This window comes from Procambarus clarkii, chromosome 77, assembly GCF_040958095.1.
Source record: "Procambarus clarkii isolate CNS0578487 chromosome 77, FALCON_Pclarkii_2.0, whole genome shotgun sequence".
Taxonomy (NCBI): Eukaryota; Metazoa; Arthropoda; class Malacostraca; order Decapoda; family Cambaridae; genus Procambarus; species Procambarus clarkii.
Window position 1 is genome coordinate 6,680,105 of NC_091226.1, and position 14,799 is coordinate 6,694,903.

The 14,799-nt window shown below is 44.1% G+C and overlaps 1 pseudogene; it reads left to right on the forward strand.

Moving 5' to 3' along the window:
• The window catches only part of LOC138357297 (uncharacterized), a 130,356-nt pseudogene that overhangs the window by 26,663 nt on the left and 88,894 nt on the right, over positions 1–14,799 (forward strand).

The following is a 14,799-nucleotide window of genomic DNA, read 5'->3' on the forward strand; positions in this document are numbered from 1 at the left end:
TAACTCCTCCACCGACCAACACTTGCCCCTCCACCGACCAACACTTGCCCCTCCACCGACCAACACTTGCCCCTCCACCGACCAACACTTGCCCCTCCACCGACCAACACTTGCCCCTCCACCGACCAACACTTGCCCCTCCACCGACCAACACTAACTCCTCCCCCGACTAACACATGCCTATCCCCAGTCCAACACTTGCCCATCTCCCCGACCAACACCAGCACCTCCCCCGACTAACACTAGTCCCTTCCCCAACCAATATTTGTCCCTCCCCCGACCAACACTTTCCCGTCATCAGACTAACACGTGTACATCCCCCGACAAACACTTGCCCCTTCCCCTGACGGAAACCTGCCCCTTCTCCGACTAATACAAGCCCTTACAAAACTAACACAAATTTTCACTCAATCAGCAGATATCGGAGCCAACGAGAAATGAAAATATTCTAGATCTGGTCTTTACGAACAATGATAACATTATCAGAGACATTACGATATCAGATACCACATACTCAGATCACAAGATCATTGAAGTGCAAACGACCATCAATACTCATAATAGACCTAAAACGTTGATAAAGCGAGAGGGGCTATTTAGTAAATTCTATTTTAATAATAAAAGGATAGACTGGGAAATAATAAACAGGGAACTTACAAACATTCCATGGGAAACTGTTCTAATACAAGTCCTACAGAAGGAATAGAAAAACTGACTTCGGAAGCGTATCAAGTCTGTCAGAAACACATTCCTTTGAAGAAAGCCAGAAAGAGATCCAACGTAGAAAGCGAACGCAGACGACACTATAAACGCAGGAAAAAAATAACGGAACTGCTTATGCAGACACGAAATTTCCCGTCAAAGAAGGAATAATTTAAACAGGGACATTGAAGAAATCGAACGGAAATTGAAACACTCATATGAAACTGAAGAAAGGCAGTTAGAACAGAAAGCAATTCAGGAAATAAAGAAAAATCCAAAATACTTCTTCACATATGCGAAATCAAAAGCAAAAACCACTGCCAGTATTGGACCTATTCGTACAAGTGAAGGTTCATACACGGAGGATGACAAAGAAATTAGTGAAATCCTAAAAAAACAGTATGAGGACATGTTTAGCACTCCATTAAAAAACATGAAAGTGGAAGATCCAGACAATTTCTTTATGCGGGATATTCAAACCCCTGTAAATATAACTGATATCAACACGAGCGCACTAAATTTTGAAAGAGAAGTTGAAAACATGCCCATGCACTCGGCCCCAGGTCCAGACTCATGGAATTCAATATTTATATTTATAAGAAATGCAAAGTGCCGGTAGCACAGGCACTCAGTATAGTGTGGAGGAAGAGCTTGGACACGGGAGAGATACCAGATGCACTTAAAGTAACAGGCATAGCCCCTCTACACAAGGGAGGGAGCAAAGCATTGGCAAAGAATTATAGACCAGTTGCACTAACATCGCACATAATAAAAGTATTTGAGAGAGTGATCAGGAGTCAGGTCACTAATTTCATGGAGACCAATGACCTCCACAATCCAGGCCAACATGGATTTCGAGTGGGAAGATCGTGCCTCTCACAGCTACTTGAGCACTACGACAAAGTCACTGAGGCATTAGAAGAAAAACAGAATGCTGATGTGATATACACGGACTTCGCAAAGGCTTTCGATAAATGTGACCATGGCGTGATAGCACACAAAATGAAGTCAATGGGAATAACTGGTAAAGTAGGACGCTAGATACTCAGTTTTCTGTCAAACAGGACTTAGCGAGTAACGGTCAACCATATAAAATCTAGTCCAAGTGCAGTTAAAAGCTCTGTACCTCAGGGTACAGTCCTTGCACCGCTGCTTTTACTTATTCTCATATCAGATATAGACAAAAATATAAGTCACAGCTTCGTATCATCCTTTGCAGATGACACAAAAATCAGTATGAAAATTACCTCGGCTAAAGACATTGGAAAACTTCAAGCTGATATTAATAAAGTTTTCGACTGGGCATCTGAAAATAACATGATGTTTAACAGTGGTATATTCCAGGTATTCAGGTACAGTAAAAATGAGGACCTTAAACATAATACAGAGTACAAAACACAATCAAATGTACCCATAGTAGGAAAACAGCATGTAAAGGATTTGGGAATAATAATGTCTGACGACCTAACGTTTAAGGAGCATAACCAAGCAAATATTGCGACAGCCAGAAAAATGATAGGATGGATTACGAGAACTTTCAAATCCAGGGATCCCATCACTATGGTTGTACTCTTCAAGTCACTTGTGTTGTCCCGTCTCGAGTACTGCTCAGTACTCACTTCCCCCTTCAGAGCAGGAGAGATTGCTGAAATAGAGGGAATACAGAGAACATATACGGCACGCATAGACGCAATAAAGCACCTGAATTATTGGGATCGTCTCAAAGCCCTCCAAATGTACTCACTAGAAAGAAGACGAGAGAGATATCAAATAATATACACCTGGAAGATACTGGAGGGCCAAGTACCAAATTTACACAGTAAAATAACAACGAACTGGAGTGAACGATATGGAAGAAAATGCAGAATAGAACCAGTGAAGAGCAAGGGTGCCATAGGCACAATCAGAGAACACTGTATAAACATCAGAGGTCCGCGGTTGTTCAACACCCTCCCAGCAAGCATAAGAAATATTGCAGGAACAACCGTGGACATCTTCTAGATGAAACTAGATTTATTCCTCCAAGTAGTGCCGGACCAACCGGGCTGTGGTGGGTATGTGGGCCTGCGGGCTGCTCCAAGCAACAGCCTGGTGGACCAAACTCTCACAAGTCAAGCATAGCCTCGGGCCGGGCTTGGGGAGTAGAACTCCCAGAACCCCATCAACCAGTTATCAACAAGGTAACCCTCCCCCGACCAACACTACCCCCTCTCCCGACCAACTCTAGCCCCTCCCCCGTCCAACACTAGCCCCTCCCCCAACCTACACTAGCCCCTCCCCAGACCAACTCTAGCCCCTCCCACGACAAACAGTAACCCATCCCCGACCAAATTTAGACCCTCCCCCGACCAACTCCTGCCCCTTTCCCAACCAACTCTAGTCCCCTCTCCCGACTAACACAAGCCCCTCCCCGCCAACTCTTGGAAGCCACATTTGAAAGCAATATATTTTCAAAAGATATTCCATTTAAGATATATTTCCACACTTAAGTTCACAAACACCTCCTTCACACTTTTAAACTCACTAACACGTCTACACATCAACACGTCCCCACATCATCACGTCCACACACATCAACACGTCTGTACATCAACACGTCCACACATATTAACACGTCCACACAAATCAACACATCCACACACACATCAACAAGTCCACACACATCAACACGTCCACACACATCAACACGTCCACACACATCAACACGTCCACACACATCAACACGTCCACACACATCAACACGTCCACACACATCAACACGTCCACACATATCAACACGTCCACACACATCAACACGTCCACACACATCAACACGTCCACACATCAACAGTCCACACACATCAACACGTCCACACACATCAACACGTCCACACATCAACAGTCCACACACATCAACACGTCCACACACATCAACACGTCCACACACGTCAAGGGACCGACAAGAACGAGAGGACGGGATGAACCAGCCTTGCTTGATCTGATATTTACCCTAAATGAGTCGGATATAAGGGAAGTTAAGTTGGAAGCCCCCTTGGGAATGAGTGATCATAGTGTATTGAGCTTTGAGTACCTGGTTGAGCTAGGAATTATCACCCCCAAAAAAGAACTGGGAAACAAAGGGCTGGCGTACCGAAAGGGAAACTACGAGGAGATGAATAAATTCCTATGGGATATACATTGGGACACAGAACTCGGAACTAAGTCTGTACAAGACATGATGGACTATGTCACCCAAAAATGTCAGGAGGCTGTAAGCAGGTTTGTCCCAGCCCAACAGGAAAAAACAGAGAAGCAAAGGAAGAATCCGTGGTTTAATAGGGAATGTATGAAAGCAAAGGAGCTGAACAAAAGGGCATGGAGGAACTTCCGTAATAACAGAACACCAGAAAGTAGAGAGATACCAGAGAACCAGGAACGAGTATGTTAGTGTGAGAAGAGCAGCTGAGAAAAGGTATGAAAATGATATAGCTAATAAAGCCAAGACCGAACCAAAGCTACTACACAGTCACATCAGGAGAAAGACAACAGTGAAGGAACAGGTGATGAAACTTAGGGTGGGCGAGGACAGGTACACAGAGAATGACAAAGAGATGTGTGAAGAACTCAACAAAAGGTTCCAGGAGGTCTTTACAATAGAACAGGGAGAAGTCACGGTGCTAGGAGAGGTGGCAGCAAACCAGGTGACCTTGGAAAGGCTCGAAATTACAAGAGATGAGGTCAAGAAGCACCTATTGGAGCTGGATGTGAGAAAAGCTGTTGGGCCGGATGGAATCTCACCATGGGTATTGATAGAGTGTGCAGGAGCACTTAGCTTGCCACTCTCCATAGTGTATAGTAGGTCACTGGAAACGGGAGACCTACCAGAAGTATGGAAGACTGCTAATGTAGTACCAATATTTAAAAAGGGTGACAGACAAGAGGCACTGAACTACAGGCCAGTGTCCTTAACTTGTATACCATGCAAGGTGATGGAGAAGATTGTGAGAAAAAACCTAGTAACACATCTGGAGAGAAGAGACTTCGTGACAACCCATCAACATGGGTTCAGGGAGGGTAAATCTTGCCTTACAGGCTTGATAGAATTCTATGATCAGGTGACAAAGATTAAGCAAGAAAGAGAAGGATGGGCGGACTGCATTTTTTTGGACTGTCGGAAAGCCTTTGACACAGTACCCCATAAAAGTTTGATGCATAAGCTGGAGAAACAGGCAGGAGTAACTGGTAGGGCGCTCCAGTGGATAAGGGAGTACCTAAACAATAGGAAGCAGAGAGTTATAGTGAGGGGTGAGACCTCAGAATGGCGGGAAGTCACCAGTGGAGTCCCACAGGGCTCTGTGCTTGGACCTATCCTGTTTCTGATATACGTAAATGATCTCCCAGAGGGTATAGACTCATTCCTCTCAATGTTTGCTGACGACGCCAAAATTATGAGAAGGATTAAGACAGAGGAGGACAGCTTGAGGCTTCAAGAAGACCTGGACAAGCTGCAGGAATGGTCGAACAAATGGATGTTAGAGTTTAACCCAAGCAAATGTAATGTAATGAAGATAGGAGTAGGAAGCAGGAGACCAGATGCAAGGTATCACTTGGGAGATGAAATACTTCAAGAGTCAGAGAGAGAGAAAGACCTGGGGGTTGATATCACGTCAGATTTGTCCCCTGAAGCTCATATCAAGAGAATAACATCAGCAGCATATGCCAGGTTGGCTAACATAAGAACGGCCTTTAGAAACTTGTGTAAGGAATCTTTCAGAACATTATATACCACATATGTCAGACCAATCCTGGAGTATGCTGCTCCAGCATGGAGTCCATATCTAGTCAAGCATAAGAGTAAACTGGAAAAGGTTCAAAGGTTTGCCACCAGACTAGTACCCGAGCTGAAAGGTATGAGCTACGAGGAGAGAATACGGGAATTGAACCTCACTTCGTTGGAAGACAGAAGAGTTAGGGGGGACATGATCACCACATTCAAGATTCTCAATGGAATCGACAGGGTAGATAAAGACAGGCTATTTAACACAAGGGGCACACGCACTAGGGGACACAGGTGGAAACTGAGTGCCCAAATGAGCCACAGAGATAATAGAAAGAACTTTTTTAGTGTCAGAGTAGTTGACAAATGGAATGCATTAGGAAGCAATGTGGTGGAGGCTGACTCCATACACAGTTTCAAGTGTAGATATGATAGAGCCCAATAGGCTCAGGAACCTGTACACCTGTTGATTGACGGTTGAGAGGCGGGACCAAAGAGCCAGAGCTCAACCCCCGCAAGCACAACTAGGTGAGTACAACTAGGTGAGTACACATCAACACGTCTGTACATCAACACGTCCACACACATCAACACGTCCACACACATCAACACGTCCACCCACATCAACACGTCCACAGACATCAACACGTCCACACACATCAACAGTCCACACACATCAACTCGTCCACACACATCAACACGTCCACACACATCAACACGTCCACACTCATCAACACGTCCACACACATCAACACGTCCGTACATCAACACGTCCACACACATCAACATGTCCACGCACATCAACACGTCCACACTCATCAACTCGTCCACACACATCAACACGTCCATACTCATCAACACGTCCACACACATCAACACGTCCACACACATCAACACGTCCACACACATCAACACGTTCACACACATCAACACGTCCACACACATCAACACGTCCACACACATCAACACGTTCACACACATCAACACGTCCACACACATCAACACGTCCACACACATCAACACGTCCACACACATCAACACGTCCACACACATCAACACGTTCACACACATCAACACGTCCATACACATCAACACGTCCACACACATCAACACGTTCACACAAATCAACACGTCCACACACATCAACTCGTCCACACACATCAACACGTCCACACACATCAACACGTCCACACACATCAACACGTCTGTACATCAACACGTCTGTACATCAACACGTCCACACACATCAACACGTCCACGCACATCAACACGTCCACACACATCAACTCGTCCACACACATCAACACGTCCACACACATCAACACGTCCACACACATCAACACGTCCACACACATCAACACGTCCACACACATCAACACGTCTGTACATCAACACGTCCACACACACACAACAGTTTCAGACAAGAGGCTGACACAGTACCACACAAGAGACTAGTGAAAAAGCTGGAGATGCAGGCTGGAGTGAAAAGGAAGGTACTCCATTGGATAAGGGAGTACCTAAGCAACAGAAGACAACGAGTCTGTGTGAGGGGTGAGGTCTCAGATTGGCGAGACATCACACGTGGAGTCCCGTAGGGGTCAGTCCTTGGCCCTATACTGTTTCTGGTACATGTAAATGATCTCCCAGAGGGTATAGACTCGTTCCTCTCAAGGTCTGCTGACGATGCAAAAATTATGAGGAGGATTGAAACAGAGGATGATAGTAGGAGGCTACAAGATAACCTTAACAAACTGAATGAATGGTCCAACAAATGGCTGCTAAAGTTCAACCCGAGTAAATGCAAAGTAATGAAACTAGGCGGTGGAAACAGGAGACCAGATACAGAATAGGAGATGAAGTATTTATTGAAACGGACAGAAAGAAAGATATAGGAGTTGATATCACACCAAACCTGTCTCCTGAAGCCCAAATAAAAAGAACTACGTCTGCGGCATATGCGAGGCTGGCTAACATCAGAACAGCCTTCAGGAAACTGTGTAAGGAATCGTTCAGAATCTTGTATACCACATATATAAGACTAATCCTGGAGTATACGGACCCAGCATGGAGCCCGTACCGTGTCAAGCACAAGACGAAGCTGGAAATAGTTCAGAGGTATGCCACTAGACTAGTCTCAGAACTAAGAGGCATGAGTTACGAGGAAAGGCTGCGGGATATGTACCTTACGACACTGGAAGACAGAAGAGTAAAGAGAGATATGATCACTACCTACAAAAGCCTCAGGGGAATTGACAGGGTTGACAAGGATAAACTATTCAACACTGAGGGGACGCGAACAAGGGGACACAGGTGGAAACTGAGTATTCAAATGAGCCACAAGGATGTTAGAAATAACTTTTTCAGTGTCAGAGTAGTTAACAGGTGGAATGCACTAGGCAGTGATGTGGTGGAGGCTGTTTTCATACGCAGTTTTAAATGTAGATATGACAGAGCCCAGTAGGCTTAAGAATCTGTACATTTGTTGTTTGACGGTTGAGAGGCGGGACCAAAGAGCCAAAGCTCAACCAACGCAAGCACAAATAGGTGAGTACACATCAGCGCGTCCACACATCAACACGTCACATTGTAGACGAAGCTGCAAAACTTGCAACTAAGAGAAGAAATGTAGACATTTACATACCAAATCAACAGGGCAAGAACGACCCCAGCCTCCTGAAGCAGAGCCCGGGGGCCGCACGAGCCCCAGGAGGTGGACGTCCCGGTCCCGCACCTACGGGTTCCTGACAGAGATCATTTCAGCCCTGTTTCACCCGAGGCCGGCTTCCTTCATGACCAAGCAGAAGGAAGAATGATAATTATTAATTATTTATATTATTATTATTATTATAATAATTGTTGCATTTAATATATACCACTTTTCCTTCTGCTGGGTCATGAAGGAAGCCGGCCTCGGGTGAAAGGGGGCTGTGATGATCTCTGCCAGGTCAGCCTCTGGCAGGCTGGGGTCGTTCTTCTCCTGCCCCGACCACGGCGGTCTCCGGGTTTGGAGTCCCAGCGCCTTCTTTCACCAACTTCGAGGTCATCCCCGGAACTCATAGTTCCTGCGACGGCGCTGGAACCAATCGTATCGGCGTTTGCCTTTCCATTGGAGACATTTCCATTGGAAACGCCGTGGAGAGGGGGAACCTGCCTTGGGTAACACCTTCTCCTTCATATTAACCTACCCTGGCTTTGCACCCTGGAGAGGCCACTCCAGACCAACAACCAGAGCGCAACACTCCTGAGACAATGGATGCCTACTACTACTATTACATACCACAGAGTCAATCACAGATTAAGAAAGTAATTAAAAACAGAGCGATGTAAAAGATGTATAGTGACCACAAAACAGCAGTTACAACATTAGGATCTGCGGGTCGGTACAAGAATTCAACCGACTGCGAACCACTTATGTTGATGAAAGGGAGCAGTTGAACAACTGAAGTACACTTACATCGCATCAGGCTTGGATACCCATGTGCATGGGAAATATGCTTACAGGTTCCAGAAGATGAGAGGAAATGTCAGCACAGTGGAGAAATGCCCAACAGACCACTGGAACATTATCTAACACAGTGCAGAGTTGCAAACCCATTAAGATTTCAAGTTAGATTCAGCAGAGCAGAAGAAGTTGTTAAACACATAAGACAAAATCTTACAGAAGTGACCATACGAGTCATAAATACTCATACTCCGCCTACAAGTAAAACAGAAACAAGCAACAGTTAGTGGGCCAGCCAGAGGCTTAGGGCCCGTGCAAGAATATCCCTGCAAAGGAATAAAAAATCAACACGTCCACACATCAACAAGTCCACACACATCAACACGTCCACACATCAACAAGTCCACACACATCAACAAGTCCACACACATCAACACGTTCACATATCAACAAGTCCACACACATCAACACGTCCACACATCAACAAGTCCACACACATCAACAAGTCCACACACATCAACACGTCCACACATATCAACAAGTCCACACACATCAACACGTCCACACATATCAACAAGTCCACACACATCAACACGTCCACACATATCAACAAGTCCACACACATCAACACGTCCACACATATCAACAAGTCCACACATATCAACACGGCAACACAAATCAACACATCAACACGTAAACATATAACAATTCTTTCAATATATTCTACTTTTCTTCTTTTTTTTGCAGGGATATTCCTGCGCGGGCCCTAAGCCTCTGGCTGGCCCACTAACTGTTGCTTGTTTCTGTTTTACTGGTAGTAACAGTAGCTGTCGTCCTGGTAGTAACAGTAGTTGGGGTCCTGGTAGTAACAGTAGTTGGCGTCCTGGTAGTAACAGTTGGTGTCCTGGTAGTAACAGTAGTTGGCGTCCTGGTAGTAACAGTTGGTGTCCTGGTAGTAACAGTTGGTGTCCTGGTAGTAACAGTAGCTGTCGTCCTGGTAGTAACAGTAGCTGTCGTCCTGGTAGTAACAGCAGTTGTCGTCCTGGTAGTAACAGTAGCTGTCGTCCTGGTAGTAACAGTAGCTGTCGTCCTGGTAGTAACAGCAGTTGGCGTCCTGGTAGTAACAGTAGTTGTCGTCCTGGTAGTAACAGTAGTTGGGGTCCTGGTAGTAACAGTAGTTGGGGTCCTGGTAGTAACAGTAGTTGTCGTCCTGGTAGTAACAGCAGTTGTGGTCCTGGTAGTAACAGTAGTTGGGGTCCTGGTAGTAACAGCAGTTGTCGTCCTGGTAGTAACAGTAGTTGGGGTCCTGGTAGTAACAGTAGTTGTCGTCCTGGTAGTAACAGTAGTTGTCGTCCTGGTAGTAACAGTAGTTGTCGTCCTGGTAGTAACAGTAGTTGTCGTCCTGGTAGTAACAGTAGCTGTCGTCCTGGTAGTAACAGTAGCTGTCGTCCTGGTAGTAACAGTAGTTGGGGTCCTGGTAGTAACAGTAGCTGTCGTCCTGGTAGTAACAGTAGTTGGGGTCCTGGTAGTAACAGTAGCTGTCGTCCTGGTAGTAACAGTAGTTGGGGTCCTGGTAGTAACAGCAGTTGGCGTCCTGGTAGTAACAGCAGTTGGCGTCCTGGTAGTAACAGCAGTTGGCGTCCTGGTAGTAACAGTAGCTGTCGTCCTGGTAGTAACAGTAGTTGTCGTCCTGGTAGTAACAGCAGTTGGCGTCCTGGTAGTAACAGCAGTTGTCGTCCTGGTAGTAACAGTAGTTGTCGTCCTGGTAGTCAAGTTGGGGATCAGGTGAGCGTGCGTGCGCGCGTGTGTCCGCCCCGGGAACACTTGTCTGGGTGATATTCACGTTAGAGGTAACTGAAGGAGGAGAGTTTCGTGGTGTGAAAGAACTCTATTAATCAGAACTTATACTGTAAAATGTTTTAATCTGTATCAAATTATATTTCTAATTGCTTGTATGTTATGTTAAATAGTTTTAAAAGAGTGCATTAATTGTGTACAATGTTTGTGTGTTCTCAGGGAGCAACAAGTTGGTGTTTAACCCTGAGAGAGGCTTCTACCGCTACACTGGGACTCTCTCCTCTGCCTGGAAACCTCTCACCCAACTCTCAGCTCCGAAAATATGCCTCTGATAACTACTCTCTCATATATAGGTACGTTGTTCTTGTTTTTCCTCACACACACACACACACACACAAAAGAACATAAGTCCATAATCGAGAAGATACGAAGGAGGAGACCAGTAGTAAAAAGACCTCGTCTTGGATAGTTGTAAAGGACAGGGGCCTTAAGAAGACTTTGATAAAGCCGCCTACAGACGCCCTAAGAACTTCTAATTCATTTGCCGTATTGGAGAACGAGTGCTGTGGTGAGATTGCTGATCACGCGAAATGGAAAGCAACAAAGAGCAACGAAGTGCAGGCCCCTCAGGGAGTAAAGGAAGTACCTAAGCGAACTTTAGCTGTGGGAGATTCCCAGATAAGGTATTTGGATAGAACGTTTTGTGCTAGAGATAGGGGGAACAGGTTAAGGGTTTGCTATCCTGGAGCTGGTATTGGTGATATTATAAACAACATGAATGATATTATAGCTGGAAATGGGAACAATCACGTTATTTCCATTAGCGTGGGAGGAAATGATGTTGGTCGAGTTAGGAGTGAGGAACTGATTCAGAGGTATAAAACAGCCATAGAATTAGTTAGGAGCAAGGGAGGAATCCCGATCATATGTGGCATTCTTCCAAGAAAGGGAGTGGGAAATGAATGGATGTCAAGGGCACTTGGTGTCAATTGCCGGCTGGAAAGATATTGCAAATCAAATGCAATATCTTTCATAGACAACTGGGAACACTTCTATGGAAGAAATGAAATGTTTGCTCGTGATGGGGTGCATCTATCGAGGGCTGGGGTTGTTGTTGTTGGGAATTCGTTGGAACCGGTCGTTAGAGGCGTTTGTTTGGGTTAAAAATATTGATCGTAGATAGTGGTATGGGAATTGATTTGGAGAAAGAAGGTAATAAAAGTATGTGTTTGTGGGAGAAAAGAATTGGCAAAAAGATCAGGGAAAGAGAAGGGCCTCAAAATAACAATTCACTTAGGGTATTTTACACTAACACTAGAAGTCTAAGAAATAAAAAAAAATATTTAAATGTTCTTGTCTGTACAGAAAAAAATAGATATTATTGCACTTACCGAAACATGAATGAATGTAGAAAATAGAGAGCTATTAGCTGAATATCAAATAAATGGATTTAAACTATTTCACACAAATAGATATATTAGACGAGGAAGGGAAGTAGCCATATATGTTAGGGACAATTTGAAATGTAGTTTCAAAGAGGAAATCAAAACTGAGCCACACACAGAAACTATTTGGATAGAATTAAACGAAAAAACAAATAATATTATAATAGGAGTTATATATAGGCCACCAAATTTAGACAGAATGGAAGCAAAGCATCTATGGGATGAAATATCTAGAGCATCTAGATCTAACAGTATTTATCTCATGGGTGACTTTAATTTTAGTGGAATCAACTGGTTGAACAAAACAGGGAATAATGAAGCAGAAGATTTTCTAGAATTAATTGACGATTGCTTTCTTACGTAACACATTAAGGAACCAACGCGGGAAGATAATATTTTAGATTTAGTGTTAACTAACAAGGAAACACAAATTAAGGACATCGAAATATGGAGTGAGCTAGGGAACAGTGATCATAAAGAAATCAGATTTAGCATTGAATGGAATACATCTGTAGGAGAAAATTCTGTTAAAGTGCCTGATTTTCGAAAAGCTGATTTCAATAGCCTAAGAAATTATTTGGGTCAAATAGATTGGAAAGTCTTGGGTATGGGGTGTGGGCCGGTCTTAGAGCTAGACGTGAACCCAGCGATAGGTGACGTAAAAGGGGTTTTCGATGTGGATTCAAAATATAACCAATTTAAAAATATTCTAAGGAAAGCCCAGGTAAGACGTATACCATATAAATTGAAAAGATCGAATACTAATGATCCAAAGTGGATAACAAAGGATCTGAAGAACCTTATAGGTAGAAAGAGAGCGTGGAACAAAAGGATTAAGAATGGGGCAGTCAGTTTAGAACAGGAATTCGTACAACTGGATAGAAATACAAAAAATAGAGATAAGGAAAGCAAAAGAAACTATGAAGTTCGCATAGAAGAGCAAGCGAAGACAAATCCTAAAGGGTTTTTCTAGTTATACCTTACAAAGATTAAGGAAAGTATAGGCCCATTAAAAATAACATTAAAGACAGGTCAAATAACAGATAGTGATGAAGAGATGAGTAGTTTAAATATTTTATATCTGTATTTACTCAAAAGGAACTTAACAATATGCCTCCAGCCGAACAAGTCTATGTGGGTGGGGACAAAAGGACATAAGAACAAGGTAACTGCAGAAGGCCTATTGGCCCATACGAGGCAGCTCCTATCTATAACCACCCAATCCCACTCATAAACATGTCCAACCCACGCTTGAAACAATCGAGGGACCCCACCTCCACCACGTTACTCTGTAATTGGTTCCACAAATCAACAACCATGTTACCGAACCAATATTTACCCAAGTCTTTCCTAAATCTAAACTTATTCAATTTATACCCATTGTTAAAGGTTCAGTCAGTCAGGTGCTGTCACAGTGAGAGGTTGTGTTAGTTGGAGCTCAGCAGTAACATTATTATTGCAATAATGGAAGGATTAGTGAAGGATTTGGTGAGTCTGGTTGGAGCTCTGAGAGCAGAGATGGATTCCCTGTGGGAGGAGATACGACGGCGGAGACTTCGGGAGGAAACGAAGGAAGAGATCAGTGATGACGAGACCTCATCGTGGAGAGTCGTGAAGGACAGGGGTCTTAAGAAGACCTTGACAAGGCCGCCTACAGACGCCCTAAGGACAGCAAATTCATTTGCCGTGTTGGAGGACGAGTGCCGTGGTGCGCCTGCAGCGAGGAAATCAGCGAGGAGCGGCGGAGCGCATTCCCCTCAGGCTGCTCAGAAAGTTAGGGCAGTACCGAAGCGAATTTTGGTTGTGGGAGATTCCCAGGTGAGGTATTTAAACAGAACGTTTTGTGCTAGAGATAGGGGGAACAGATTAAGGGTTTGCTATCCGGGAGCTGGAATTGGCGATATTGTTGGAAACATGAATGATATTATGACGGGAAATGGGAACAAACCCATTATTTGTATTAGTGCAGGGAGGAAATGATGTTGGGCGAGTTAGGAATGAGGAACTGATTCAGAGGTATAAAACAGCCATAGAATTAGTTAGGAGCAAGGGAGGAATCCCGATCATATGTGGCATTCTTCCAAGAAAGGGAGTGGGAAATGAAGGGATGTCGAGGGCACTTGGTGTCAATTGCAGGATGGAAAGATATTGCAAATCAAATGCAATATCTTTCATAGACAACTGGGAACACTTCTATGGAAGAAATGAAATGTATGCTCGTGATAGGGTGCATCTATCGAGGGCTGGGGTTGTTGCTGTTGCGAACTCGTTGGAACCAGTGGTTAGAGGTGTTTGTTTGGGTTTAAACTGTTAGTAGATAGTGGTATGGGAATTGATTTGGAGGAAGGAGGTAATAAAAGTATGTGTTCGTGGGAGAAAAGAATTGGCAAAATGATCAGGGAAAGAAAAGGGCCTCAAAATAACAATTCACTTAGGATATATTACACTAACAGTAGAAGTCTAACAAATAAAATTAATGAATTAAATGTTCTTGTCTGCACAGAAAAAATAGATATTATTGCACTTACTGAAACGTGGATGAATGTAGAAAATAGAGAACTATTAGCTGAATATCAGATAAATGGATTTAAACTATTTCACACAGATAGATATATTAGACGAGGAGGGGAGTAGCCATATATGTTAGGGACAATTTG